The sequence below is a fragment of the Eumetopias jubatus genome, unplaced genomic scaffold, assembly GCF_037043125.1.
Source record: "Eumetopias jubatus isolate StellerSeaLion01/CBP00866 unplaced genomic scaffold, mEumJub1_p1.0 scaffold_7, whole genome shotgun sequence".
NCBI classification, from domain to species: domain Eukaryota; kingdom Metazoa; phylum Chordata; class Mammalia; order Carnivora; family Otariidae; genus Eumetopias; species Eumetopias jubatus.
Genome location: NW_028274813.1, coordinates 8,198,293 through 8,210,802, shown reverse-complemented (window position 1 = coordinate 8,210,802; position 12,510 = coordinate 8,198,293). Strand labels below are relative to the sequence as shown.

Here is a 12,510-nt window from a genome sequence, read left to right as displayed (position 1 = left end):
TTTGGTGGCTAAAAGTCAGTGCAGTGTTTAAAAAATTGACATTCTTATTATCTAGGAAGGATTAATGCCAGTCATTGGTTTTTCCAATAGCAACACCACTGTAATAAGTGGTAGCTGTTTTTGTTTTGCCCCCATCCAATATGTTTGATGGATTCACCAGAGCTAGCCTTTGAAAATGTAAGCCAGGGGTGCCTGGGTGGCTCAGTCGTTAAGCGTCTGCCTTCGGCTCAGGTCATGATCCCAGGGTCCTGGGATCGAGCCCCGCATCGGGCTCCCTGCTCCGCGGGAAGCCTGCTTCTCCCTCTCCCACTCCCCCTGCTTGTGTTCCCTCTTTCGCTGTGTCTCTCTCTGTCAAATAAATAAATAAAAATCTTTAAAAAAAAAAATGTAAGCCAAAGCATGCTACTTCTCTGTGCAAAACCTTCCTAGGATTTCCCATCTTCCTGAGATCCAAAGTCAGTGTCCTTACAGTGAGTGGCCTGTGTGTTGGGCATGACCACCAGGCCTGTGCTCTTTTGTATCTCTGACATCAGCTAGTGCTCTCCCCTGGCGGATTCTTCTCCAGGTGCACCCACCTCCTTGCCACTTTGGCTTCCAGAACAAGTTGGCCATACTCTTGCCTTAGGGCCTTTGCACTTGCTGTTCCCTCCATGTGGGATGGTTTTCCTCTAGACGACTGCATGGCCAGCTTCCCTCACTGTGTTGCAGGTCTCTGCTTAAGTGTCGTTTTCTCGTAAGGCTTTACCAGATTATCTTTTACATTTTACCCCCATCCCTCTCCCCTCTTCCTACTTTATTTTTTCCCTTAGCACTTATTACCATTGGACACTGAGCATGTTTTAATTTTTAACAGTTTCTCTATCTTAAATTTAAAAAAGCTTAATGAGGGCAAGAATTTTTGCCTGTTCACTGCTTTATCCTTGTGTTCTAGAACAGTTCTGGCACAGAGTATGCTCAGCATAAATATTTGTCAAGCAAATGGATTAATGAAGCAGGTACTATACATTGGAATAATACAGAATTGCATGGAACTCAGTATTATTTTTATTTGAAATTAGAGGTGTAGCATGGTAAAATTTTTATATTTCCTGTCAAAAAGTTACAAACTGTTCACTCTAATAGCACTACTAAATTACTTATATTAAAGTTAAAGGGAGAACAGGGCCTCGTCCTAGGCTCTACTTTTTAGGAATGGAAGCTGATCCATTATAAACCCATTCCTACCTTGAGGTGACATTAGTGACAAAGGCACTACAGAAGCACTGAAGATTTTGAATTTATAACAGGCTCACATAGTTTAGCCTATGGATGGAGTGGATTCTGAGAATGGAATAACAGACATTAGCAAAAAATATCAAACATGTGAAAGCTTTGGTGAGAAACAGGTCAATGGGAGGAGAATTCTTGACTCGTGTTCAGAGTATGATTTTTATTTTGATTGAATTATTGTGAATTAAAATGCAAGCATAGGGGCACCTGGGTGGCTCAGTCGGTTAAACGGCTGCCTTTGGCTTGGGTTGTGATCCCATGGTCCTGGGATCGAGCCCCGCATCTGGCTCCCTGCTCGGCGGAGAGCCTGCTTCTCCCTCTCCCTCTGCCTGCCACTCTGCCTGCTTGTCTGTCTGTCTATCTGTTGAATAAATAAATAAAATCTAAAAAAAAAAACAAAACAAGCATAATACATGTCCCCAAATCTTGTAAAAGCGTGTTTCCCCTTTTGCTAATGTCAGAGTCCTGAAGTGGCCTGTGGGGCTCTGCTTAGTGTGTTCCTCCTGTGTTACCTGGCTCTCCCCTCCTATTTTCCCCTTGCTCCCCCCACGTAAGCCACACTGGCGTACTTCTTCTTCGGTTGCCTGGCGTGCTCCTACCTTAAGATCTTTGCACTGCTTGTCCCTCTGCTCACAATATCCCCACAGACACACCACCTGTGAGTCTGCTCAGATCTCGCCTACCTTCTCCTTGAGGCTCACGTGCCCCCTGCCACCCTGCTCTCCCTGTCCTCTATCCCCCTGGTCTGTTACTTTCCTTTCCTTTCTTTTCCTTTTTTTTTTTTTCTTTAAAGCATAGCACCTACATTTTATAAAATACTATATAATTTACCCATTATGTTTGTTTGTTTCTTTTTCTAATATTTTTTTCTGCTAGAATATGTGTCAAACAGCAGGACCTTTGTTCTTTGAGGTCAAGTAAGTATTTATTTATTTATTTATTTTTAAAACTTTATTATTATGTTAATCACCACACATTACATCATTAGTTTTTGATGTAGTGTTCCATGATTCATTGTTTGTGCATAACACCCAGTGCTCCACGCAGAACGTGCCCTCTTTAATACCCATCACCAGGCCAACCCATCCCCCCACCCCCCTCCCCTCTAGAACCCTCAGTTTGTTTTTCAGAGTCCATCGTCTCTCATGGTTCCTCTCCCCCTCTGACTTACTCCCCTTCATTCTTCCCCTCCTGCTATCTTTTTCTTTTTTTTTCTTAACATATATTGCATTATTTGTTTCCGAAGTACCGATCTGTGATTCAACAGTCTTGCACAATTCACAGCGCTCACCATAGCACATACCCTCCCCAATGTTTATCACCCAGCTACCCCATCCTTCCCACCCCCCACCAGTCCAGCAACCCTCAGTTTGTTTCCTGAGGTTAAAAATTCCTCATATCAGCGAGGTCATATGATACATGTCTTTCTCTGATTGACTTATTTCACTCAGCATAACACCCTCCAGTTCCGTCCACGTCGTTGCAAATGGCAAGATCTCATTCCTTTTTATGGCTGCATAATATTCCATTGTGTATATATACCACCTCTTCTTTATCCATTCATCTGTCGATGGACATCTTGGCTCTTTCCACAGTTTGGCTATTGTGGACATTGCCGCTATAAACATTGGGGTGCACGTACCCCTTCGGATCCCTACATTTGTATCTTTGGGGTAAATACCGAGTAGTGCAATTGCTGGATTGTATGGTAGCTCTATTTTCAACTGTTTGAGGAACCTCCATACTGTTTTCCAGAGTGGTTGCACCAGCTTGCATTTCCACCAACAGTGTAGGAGGGTTCCCCTTTCTCCGCATCCCCGCCAACATTTGTCCTTTCCTGACTTGTTAATTCTAGCCATTCTGACTGGTGTGAGGTGGTATCTCATTGAGGTTTTGATTTGGATTTCCCTGATGCCAAGCGATGTTGAACACTTTTTCATGTGTCTGTTGGCCTTTTGGATGTCTTCTTTGGAAAAACGTCTGTTCATGTCTTCTGCCCATTTCTTGATTGGATTATTTGTTCTTTGGGTGTTGAGTTTGATAAGTTCTTTATAGATTTTGGATACTAGCCCTTTATCTGATACGTCATTTGCAAATATTTTCTCCCATTCTGTCGGTTGTCTTTTGGTTTTGTGGACTGTTTCTTTTGCTGTGCAAAAGCTTTTTATCTTGATGAAATCCCAATAGTTCATTTTTGCCCTGGCTTCCCTCTCCTTTGGTGATGTTTCTAGGAAGAAGTTGCTGCGGCTGAGGTCGAAGAGGTTGCTGCCTGTGTTCTCCTTTAGGATTTTGATGGACTCCTGTCTCACGTTTAGGTCTTTCAACCATTTGGAGTCTATTTTTGTGTGTGGTGTAAGGAAATGGTCCAGTTTCATTCTTCTGCATGTGGCTGTCCAATTTTCCCAACACCATTTGTTGAAGAGACTGTCTTTATTCCATTGGACATTCTTTCCTGCTTGGTCAAAGATGAGTTGACCATAGAGTTGAGGGTCCATTTCTGGGCTCTCGATTCTGTTCCATTGATCGATGTGTCTGTTTTTGTGCCAGTACCATACTGTCTTGATGATGACAGCTTTGTAATAGAGCTGGAAGTCCGGAATCGTGATGCCTCCAGCTTTGCTTTTCTTTTTCAATATTCCTCTGGCTATTCGGGGTCTCTTCTGGTTCCATACAAATTTTAGGATTATTTGTTCCATTTCTTTGAAAAAAGTGAATGGTATTTTGATGGGGATTGCACTGAATGTGTAGATTGCTCTAGGTAGCATTGACATCTTCACAATGTTTGTTCTTCCAATCCATGAGCATGGAACGTTTTTCCATCTCTTTGTGTCGTCTTCAATTTCTTTCATGAGTATTTTATAGTTTTCTGAGTACAGATCCTTTGCCTCTTTGGTTAAATTTATTCCTAGGTATCTTATGGTTTTGGGTGCAATTGTAAATGGGATCGACTCCTTGATTTGTCTCTCTTCTGTCTTGTTGTTGGTGTATAGGGATGCCACTGATTTCTGTGCATTGATTTTATATCCTGCTACTTTACTGAATTCCTGTATGAGTTCTAGCAGTTTTGGGGTGGAGTCTTTTGGGTTTTCCACATACAGTATCATATCATCTGCAAAAGAGTGAGAGTTTGACTTCCTCTCTGCCGATTTGGATGCCTTTGATTTCTTTTTGTTGTCTGATTGCTGTGGCTAGGACTTCTAATACTGTGTTGAATAGCAGTGGTGAGAGTGGACATCCCTGCCGCGTTCCTGACGTTAGGGGAAAAGCTCTCAGCTTTTCCCCATTGAGAATGATATTCGCTGTAGGTTTTTCATAGATGGCTTTTATGATATTGAGGTATGTACCCTCTATCCCTATACTCTGAAGAGTTCTGATCCAGAAAGGATGCTGTACTTTGTCAAATGCTTTTTCTGCATCTATTGAGAGGATCATATGACTCTTGTTCTTTCTTTTGTTAATGTATTGTATCACGTTGATTGATTTGCGGATGTTGAACCAACCTTGCAGCCCAGGGATAAATCCCACTGGGTCATGGTGAATAATCCTTTTAATGTACTGTTGGATCCTATTGGCTTGTATTTTGGTGAGAATTTTTGCATCCATGTTCATCAAGGATATTGGTCTGTAATTCTCCTTTTTGATGGGGTCTTTGTCTGGTTTGGGGATCAAGGTAATGGCCTCATAAAATGAGTTTGGAAGTTTTCCTTCCATTTCTAGTTTTTGGAACAGTTTCAGGAAAATAGGTATTAATTCTTCTTTAAATGTTTGATAGAATTCCCCTGGGAAGCCATCTGGCTCTGGGCTTTTGTTTCTTGGGAGATTTTGGATGACTGCTTCAATTTCCTTAGTGGTTATAGGTCTGTTCAGGTTTTCTGTTTCTTCCTGGTTCAATTTTGCTAGTTGAATACATCTCTAGGAATGCACCCATTTCTTCCAGGTTATCTAATTTGCTGGCATAGAGTTGCTCGTAATATGTTCTTATAATTGTTTGTATTTCTTTGGTGTTGGTTGTGATCTTTCCTCTTTCATTCATGATTTTGTTGATTTGGGTCATTTCTCTTCTCTTTTTGATAAGTCTGGCCAGGGGTTTATCAGTCTTGTTAATTCTTTCAAAGAACCAGCTCCTAGTTTCGTTGATGTGTTCTACTGTTCTTTTGGTTTCTATTTCATTGATTTCTGCTCTGATCTTTATTATTTCTCTTCTCCTGCTGGGTTTAGGCTTTATTTGCTGCTCTTTCTCTAGCTCCTTTAGGTGTAGGTTAGGTTGTGTATTTGAGACCTTTCTTGTTTCTTGAGAAAGGCTTGTATTGCTATATACTTTCCTCTTAGAACTGCCTATGCTGTATCCCAAAGATTTTGAACCGTTGTGTTTTCATTTTCATTGGTTTCCATGAATTTTTTTAATTCTTCTTTAATTTCCTGGTTGACCCATTCATTCTTTAGTAGGATGCTCTTTAGCCTCCATGTCTTTGAGTTCTTTCCGACTTTCCTCTTGTGATTGAGTTCTAGGTTCAAAGCACTGTGGTCTGAAAATATGCAGGGAATATCCCAATCTTTTGGTACTGGTTGAGACCTGATTAGTGACCTAGGATGTGATCAGTTCTGGAGAATGTTCCATGGGCACTAGAGAAGAATGTGTATTCCGTTGCTTTAGGATGGAATGTTCTGCATATGTCTGTGAAGTCCATTTGGTCCAGTGTGTCATTTAAAGTCTTTATTTCCTTGTTGATCTTTTGCTTAGATGATCTGTCCATTTCAGTGAAGGGGGTGTTAAAGTCCCCCACTATTATTGTATTGTTGTCAATGTGTTTCTTCGCTTTTGTTATTAATTGCCTTATATAATTGGCTGCTTCCACGTTAGGGGCATAGATATTTACAATTGTTAGATCTTCTTGTTGGATAGACCCTTTAAGTAAGATATAGTGTCCTTCCTCATCTCTTATTACAGTCTTTGTTTTAAAATCTAATTTGTCTGATATAAGAATTGCCACCCCAGCTTTCTTTTCTCTAGTGCTCTGAAGATATCATGCCAGTCCTTTCTGGCCTGCCAGGTCTCTGTGGATAGGTCTGTTGCCAATCTAATGTTTCTACCATTGTAGGTTACATATCTCTTCTCCCGAACTGCTTTCAGAATTTTCTCTTTTTCTCTGAGACTCGTAAGTTTTACAATTAGATGTCGGGGTATTGACCTATTTTTATTGATTTTGAGAGGGGTTCTCTGTACCTCCTGGATTTTGATGCCTCTTTCCTTCCCCACATTAGGGAAGTTCTCTGCTATAATTTGCTCCAATATACCTTCTGCCCTTCTCTCTCATTCTTCTGCTTCTGGGATCCCAATTATTCTAATGTTTCGTCTTATCGTATCGCTTATCTCTCGAATTCTGCCCTCGTGATCCTGTAGTTGTTTCTCTCTCTTTTTCTCAGCCTCTTTATTTTCCATCATTTGGTCTTCTATATCGCTGATTCTCTCTTCTGCCTCATTTATCCTAGCAGTTAGTGCCCCCATTTTTGATTGCACCTCATTAATAACCTTTTTGAATTCAAGTTGGTTAGATTTTAGTTCTTTTATTTCTCCAGAAAGGTTTCTCTAATAACTTCCACGCTTTTTTTAAGCCCAGCTAGTATCTTTAAAGTCATGATTCTGAACTCTAGGTCCGACATCGTACTAATGTCAGTATCGAGTAGGTCCCTGGCAGACGGTACTACCTCATGTTCTTTTTGCTGAGGTGATTTTTTTCGTCTTGTCATTTTGTCCAGAGGAGAACAGATGAATGAAAGAAGAGAATGCTAACAGGTTAACAACGTCCCCAGCAAATATACTGTATACAAATCAGATAAGATCTGAAACCAGGGGAAAAGAAAGGGAAAGAAACAAAAAAGAGAGAGAAAGAAAAAGAAAAAGAAAAAGATAAAAACAAACAAAAACAGAACAAAACAAAAAAACCAGAATACGATCAAATATGATCAGGCTAGTGCATAGAATAGTGCCACACACTAGCTTTTGGGCATATTTTGGTCTGTTAGAAGAAAGTGCCTCCTAAAATTTTAAAGAAGGAAAGACTTATATATGTACAAAATAAGGGTTGATATAATGAAGGGATGGAAGATGACTGTAAAGATGAAAATTATAAAAGGTTTTATAAACGGAATTGATAAGTTGTTTGAAAGAAGAAAGAAGATTAAAAAAAAAGAAAAAAAATCGGAGAGACTGTGATCAGGCAGGAGACTAGAACAAAGCCATACACTAGTGATTTAGGGTATATTTTGATCTGTTAGAAGAAACTGTATATCAAAATTTTAAAGAGAGAAGAACTTATATATATATGCCAAAAATAAGGGTAACTACTATGAAGGGATAAAATATGACACTAAAAATGAAAAATAAAAAATGTTTTTTTAAGAAAGGGATTGATAAGATGGTTGAAAAAGGGAAAAAGAAAAATTCAAAAAAACCCAAAAAAGTTAAAAAAATTAACTTTGAAAAACTAATGAATCATGGTAAAAAAGCCATGAATTCTATGTGTAGTATTCCCCTAGCGCTGGAGTTCTCCCCTTCTTCTTGATCGGTAAACTTGGTCTTGGCTTGCTGGCTGTTCGTGCTGATCTTCTGGGGGAGGGGCCTGTTGCCGTGGTTCCCAAATGTCTTTGCCGGAGGCGGAAATGCCCCGCCCTTGTCCTTTGGGGCTAAGCAAGCTGCTGGGGTTTGCTCTCAGGAGCTTTTGTTCCCTGCAAGCTCTCGGTACAGCTTTGGAGGACCAGGGTGAAAATTGTGGCCTCCCACTCTCTGCCCGGAGGAGCCGAGAGCTCGGGGCCCCGCTCCTCCGCGCGCCCCCAGAGAAAAGCAGTCAGTCACTCCCGTGTCCCCGGTCTCCGGCCGCACTCCGCACTCACCCGGCCTGTGACCGAGCGTGTCTATCTCTGGCACCCGACCCGGTGTGGAGTCTCCAAACCCAGCAGATCCCTGCGGTGCGCTCCCGCGCCGCTCCTCCCGGGGGAGGAAGTGGAGTCTCCCCGGCTCTGCCGCTTGTTGGGTCCCTGCTGGAGGAGCAGTGGCCCGACTGGGCCGCGGATCACAGTTTATGGCAACCCCGAGCTGAGCGCCTCGGCTCCGTCTCTGCAGCCGGCTTCCCTGCTTCGATACTTGGGAGCTCTGCCACACTCAGGCACCCCCCGGTCTTTCTGTGACCCTGAGGGTCCTGTGTCCACACTGTCCCGCGAGGTTTCCACCTCCCGCTTAGCCACTGGAGCGACGTCCCTCAGCGGAGCCGACTTCTAAAAGTTCCAATTTTGTGCTCCGGGGCTCTAGCACTTGCCAGAAGCGGCTGACGCAGGCCCCCTCCCCCGCCGACTATCCTCCCGAATATCGCCTCGGATTCACTTCTCCGCACGTCCTACCTTCCAGTAAGTGGTCGCTTCTCTGTTCAGGGAGTTGTTGCTACTCTCTTCCATCTCCTGTTGAGTTCGTAGGTGTTCACAGTGCTTTGATCCCTCTTCAGCTGAATTCCTGAGACCAGACGAAATCCAGGTCTCCTACTCCTCCGCCCTCTTGCTCTGCCCCTCAATTCTCAAGTATTTAGAACAGTGCTTGGCACATGGCTTATATTCAATAAATATTCGTTAAGTGAGTGAATGAATGAATGTAATTCATATAATAAATTCACATAATTCCTAGTTAGCCTTTATCTATTACTGTGATAACTAGTAGATTTCTGTACAGGCATACCTTGGAAATACTGCAGGTTCCATTCTAGATCACCACAATCAAGCGAATATTGCAATAAAGCAAGTCAAATGAATATTGGGTTTCTTAGTGCAAATATAAACATTATATTTACACTGTTCTGTAGTCTGTTAAGTGTGCGATAGTGTTATGGATAAAAAAACAATTATATACCTTAATTAAAAAATCTTATTGCTAAAAAATGCTGTGGTCTGAGCTTTCAGTGAGTCGTAATCACTGATCACAGATAACCATAGTAAATAAAATAATAATGAAAAAGTTTGAAATACTGCAAAAATTTCCAGAATTACACAGAGACACGAAGTGAGAAAATGCTGTTGGAAAAATGGCACCAATAGACTTGTTGTGCAGAAGGTTGCCACAAACCTTCAATTTGTAAAAAAAAAAAAAACAGTATCCGTGGAGCGTAATAAAGCAAAGCGCAATAAAAGGGGATAGGCCTGTAATTAGCATCCGTAAGGACAACCTTTGAAATAATACCACTTGTAATGCTTTTCCAGTTGTGGGTGTGCACATGTGCAGGGGAAGGGTGATTCCATAGTCACCAAGAATATATTGGTATTATACTAAGTCTGTTTTACCTATTGGGTCTGTAAAACTCTTTTCATTCTTTTTTTAATTGTGGGGGGAAAATAACAACATAGAATCACAAAATTTACCACCCTAACCAGTTTTTAGTGTACAGTTCAGTAGTGTTAGGTATGTCCACATTGTTGTGTAACCAGTCTCCTGAAGCCTTTTTATCTTGCAAATTTGAAACTGTACCCATTAAACAACAGCTCCCTTCTTCCCCCTCCCCTCAGCCCTGGCAACCATTCTATTTTCTGTTTCTATAAATTTGACTGCTGTAAGATACCTCATATTAGTGGAATCCTACAATATTTGTCTTTTTGTGCCTAGCTTATTTCACTCAGCGTGTCTTCAGGATTCACCCATATGGTAGCAGGTGTCAGAATGTCCTTCCTTTTTAAGGCTGAATAATACCACATTGTATGTATACACCACATCTTGTTTATCAGTTCATCTGCCCATGGACGCTTGGGCAGTTGGAAGCAACTTGGGTTGCTTCTTTCTACCTTTTCGCTGTTGTCAGTAGTGCTGCTGTGAACATGGGTGTGCAGCTATCTCTTCGAGACTATAAAGTCTTTTCTTGAGCTCTGTTAGCTTACAGGAAAAGTATATCAACCAGTTCTATTTTTGTATATGCCTCCATCTTAATTTCAGAGCTCTTAATTTTATTTCTAAGATCTTAGGTTTATTTAACAGCATGTTTTTTCTTTTATGTTATTTATTTTCACATTATAAAATGTATATTTTGGTGTAAGCTGGGGAAACGTAGGTGGTCTGCTTTTTTAACACGATTCACCCCTGGAAAACTGTATGTCAAAAAGCAGGACAAACTCCTTGAAAAAACAAGCTGTAACTCGTATTTCCCAAATTACCTAGACTGTGAATGGCCTAAACCATAGAATGAGCACCAGGATACCACAGTAGCAAAGGAAGAGAATGTTTCCAGAAGGAAAGAATGAACAACAGTGTTGTATTCTGAGCAGGCAGATGGGAGGGTGCGCTGTCATTTGGATTCAGTGCCCTTAGCAAGAGCAGTCGGAGCGGAACCTGAAGGTGAAGTCTGGACTGAGCCAGGTTGTGGCGCCAGGGAGGGAATGGAGAGGTTAGTAGGGGCATGTGATTATTGAGACATTTGCATGAAAGGAAGAAGAAAGTTAGGATGATAATGGGGAGGGTCTAATTAGTAGTGTTTTATTAAAACACTAATTTACTTAAAACACTAATAATTAGTGTTTTAAGTCCTAAGAAGGTGGGAGGGGATGGGATACAAGGCAGAGGTAAAGGACCTGACATTCGGTAGAGGAGCAGAGCTTCCCTGAATTGTGATACGAGGGACGAAGGATAGGTTGGATGCCCCAGGTGGGCTTGATGTGGGTGAAGGTGGTATATAGGTTTGGGTCTTAGAAAGATAAAAGAATTCCCCCCCCCAAAAAAGATAAAAGAATTCCCACTTAAAACTTCAGTTTTCTCTCTGAACTGGGAGATGAGGTCATCTGTTGAAATTTATGAGTTAAGAAAGGGAAGGACGGTTTTGAGGAGAATAAACAGGGTTCGACATAGTCATTGTAGAGAGTGGGAAGAGCTGTCAGTTGCCAGGCTTATAGAAGGAGGGCAGTGTCCATTGCAGTTGAGTGAGGTACATTAAGCATAAAGTTAGACATCAGATACTTGAGAAGAAAAACCCTTTTTGCTGTTTAATTTGACACATTTATTGAATTCCTACCTACTGCATGTGTTGGAAGACAGTTCTAGTATCCAGGGAGCTTAGAAACTTACAGAACATTTATTACGTAAAATAAGAGGTGAGAACAGTCCTGAAACTTCAGAGATCAGATTTGATTGAAGAAGAGAGAGATCTTTGGGTTTGGAAAAGACCTAAGTCAATGTAGATGGGGGAGGGCGAGAAAAAGCTTTACACCGCTGAGTGGAGAGAAGAATCTGTAGGTACCATGTTAATGGATGGAATGGTGTAGGCCAGTTTGTTCAGAATTATCCCTGAGTCGGTGTGTCTCCATGCAGTTTAAAAACATCAGAGAAGCTTGATGATTTAAAGAAGATTCCCTAAAAGTATGTGACCACCCCCCCCAGGGGAGCTTATGTGCATATCTATTGTAGGGGAACGTATGACCAGCCATCCAGTGTATAACAGGCTTTATTGCTGTACTGTAAATCCCCAGTTTGGATCGGATGAATTTGTAGAGCTCATCAAGTGTAATTGATACTTTTTGATCCATTCAAGCTTTTTTTCTGTCTTGAAAATTATTCCAAATTTGAATCCAGGACTTGAGAAAAATGTCAGTTGTCTAAATACAGTACCATATTGTGATAAATATAGCTATTGAAATTTAAAAAATCTCTTCACAAAACTTTATTTTAATATTCACAGCAGAACTTTTTTGGGAATGTTATCTGAGAAACAGGACCATTTTATTATCAGAGCTGACTATTAATTAGGTTATTGTTTCAGATATAAAAGTTGATCTGCCACTGAAATTCTATTTGAATATGTATAGTTCCAAGCTTGCTTTGTGTATTTAATAACTTTAGTACCATAATTACTCTGTTTACAATTAAATTTTGGTGAATATGCTAATACGGAATATGGCAGTGAGTGATTTCAGCAAAGGGCAGTGCTGATTTGCATCTTGATGTGCTTTTCACTTGCATCTGCATTTCATTTACTATCACTTGGAAAAGAAATGGTCAGATTATGTAATGGATTTTGTGACAGTGAAGTTTTCCTTTTCTTAGAAACCTCTCTGTGAGCTACCATAATAGTGGATTTGCTTTGCTCCAAGTGGGCAGAAGTGATGCAGAAAGGTTGAATTTGGTTGAGGTTTGTGCCCTCCAGTGTATTGTTTAATAGAAACCTAATGTAGGTACGGGTTTCTCATTAGAAGAAGCCTATAATGTATTGAGGCGATTGTAGA

General features: G+C 41.0%; 1 protein-coding gene across 7 annotated transcripts in view; it reads left to right on the top strand.

Annotated features, from left to right (window-relative positions):
- Positions 1-12,510, top strand: part of VRK1 (VRK serine/threonine kinase 1) — a 114,598-nt gene that overhangs the window by 21,857 nt on the left and 80,231 nt on the right. The window contains exon 1 of one of the 7 annotated variants that reach the window (XR_015768461.1): positions 7,973-8,670. The exons of the other annotated variants lie outside the window; for them this stretch is intronic. The gene's annotated coding sequence lies outside the window, so the exon portion shown is untranslated. Of the gene's footprint in view, positions 1-7,972; positions 8,671-12,510 lie in introns of those variants that run through there. 7 annotated transcript variants of the gene reach the window in all.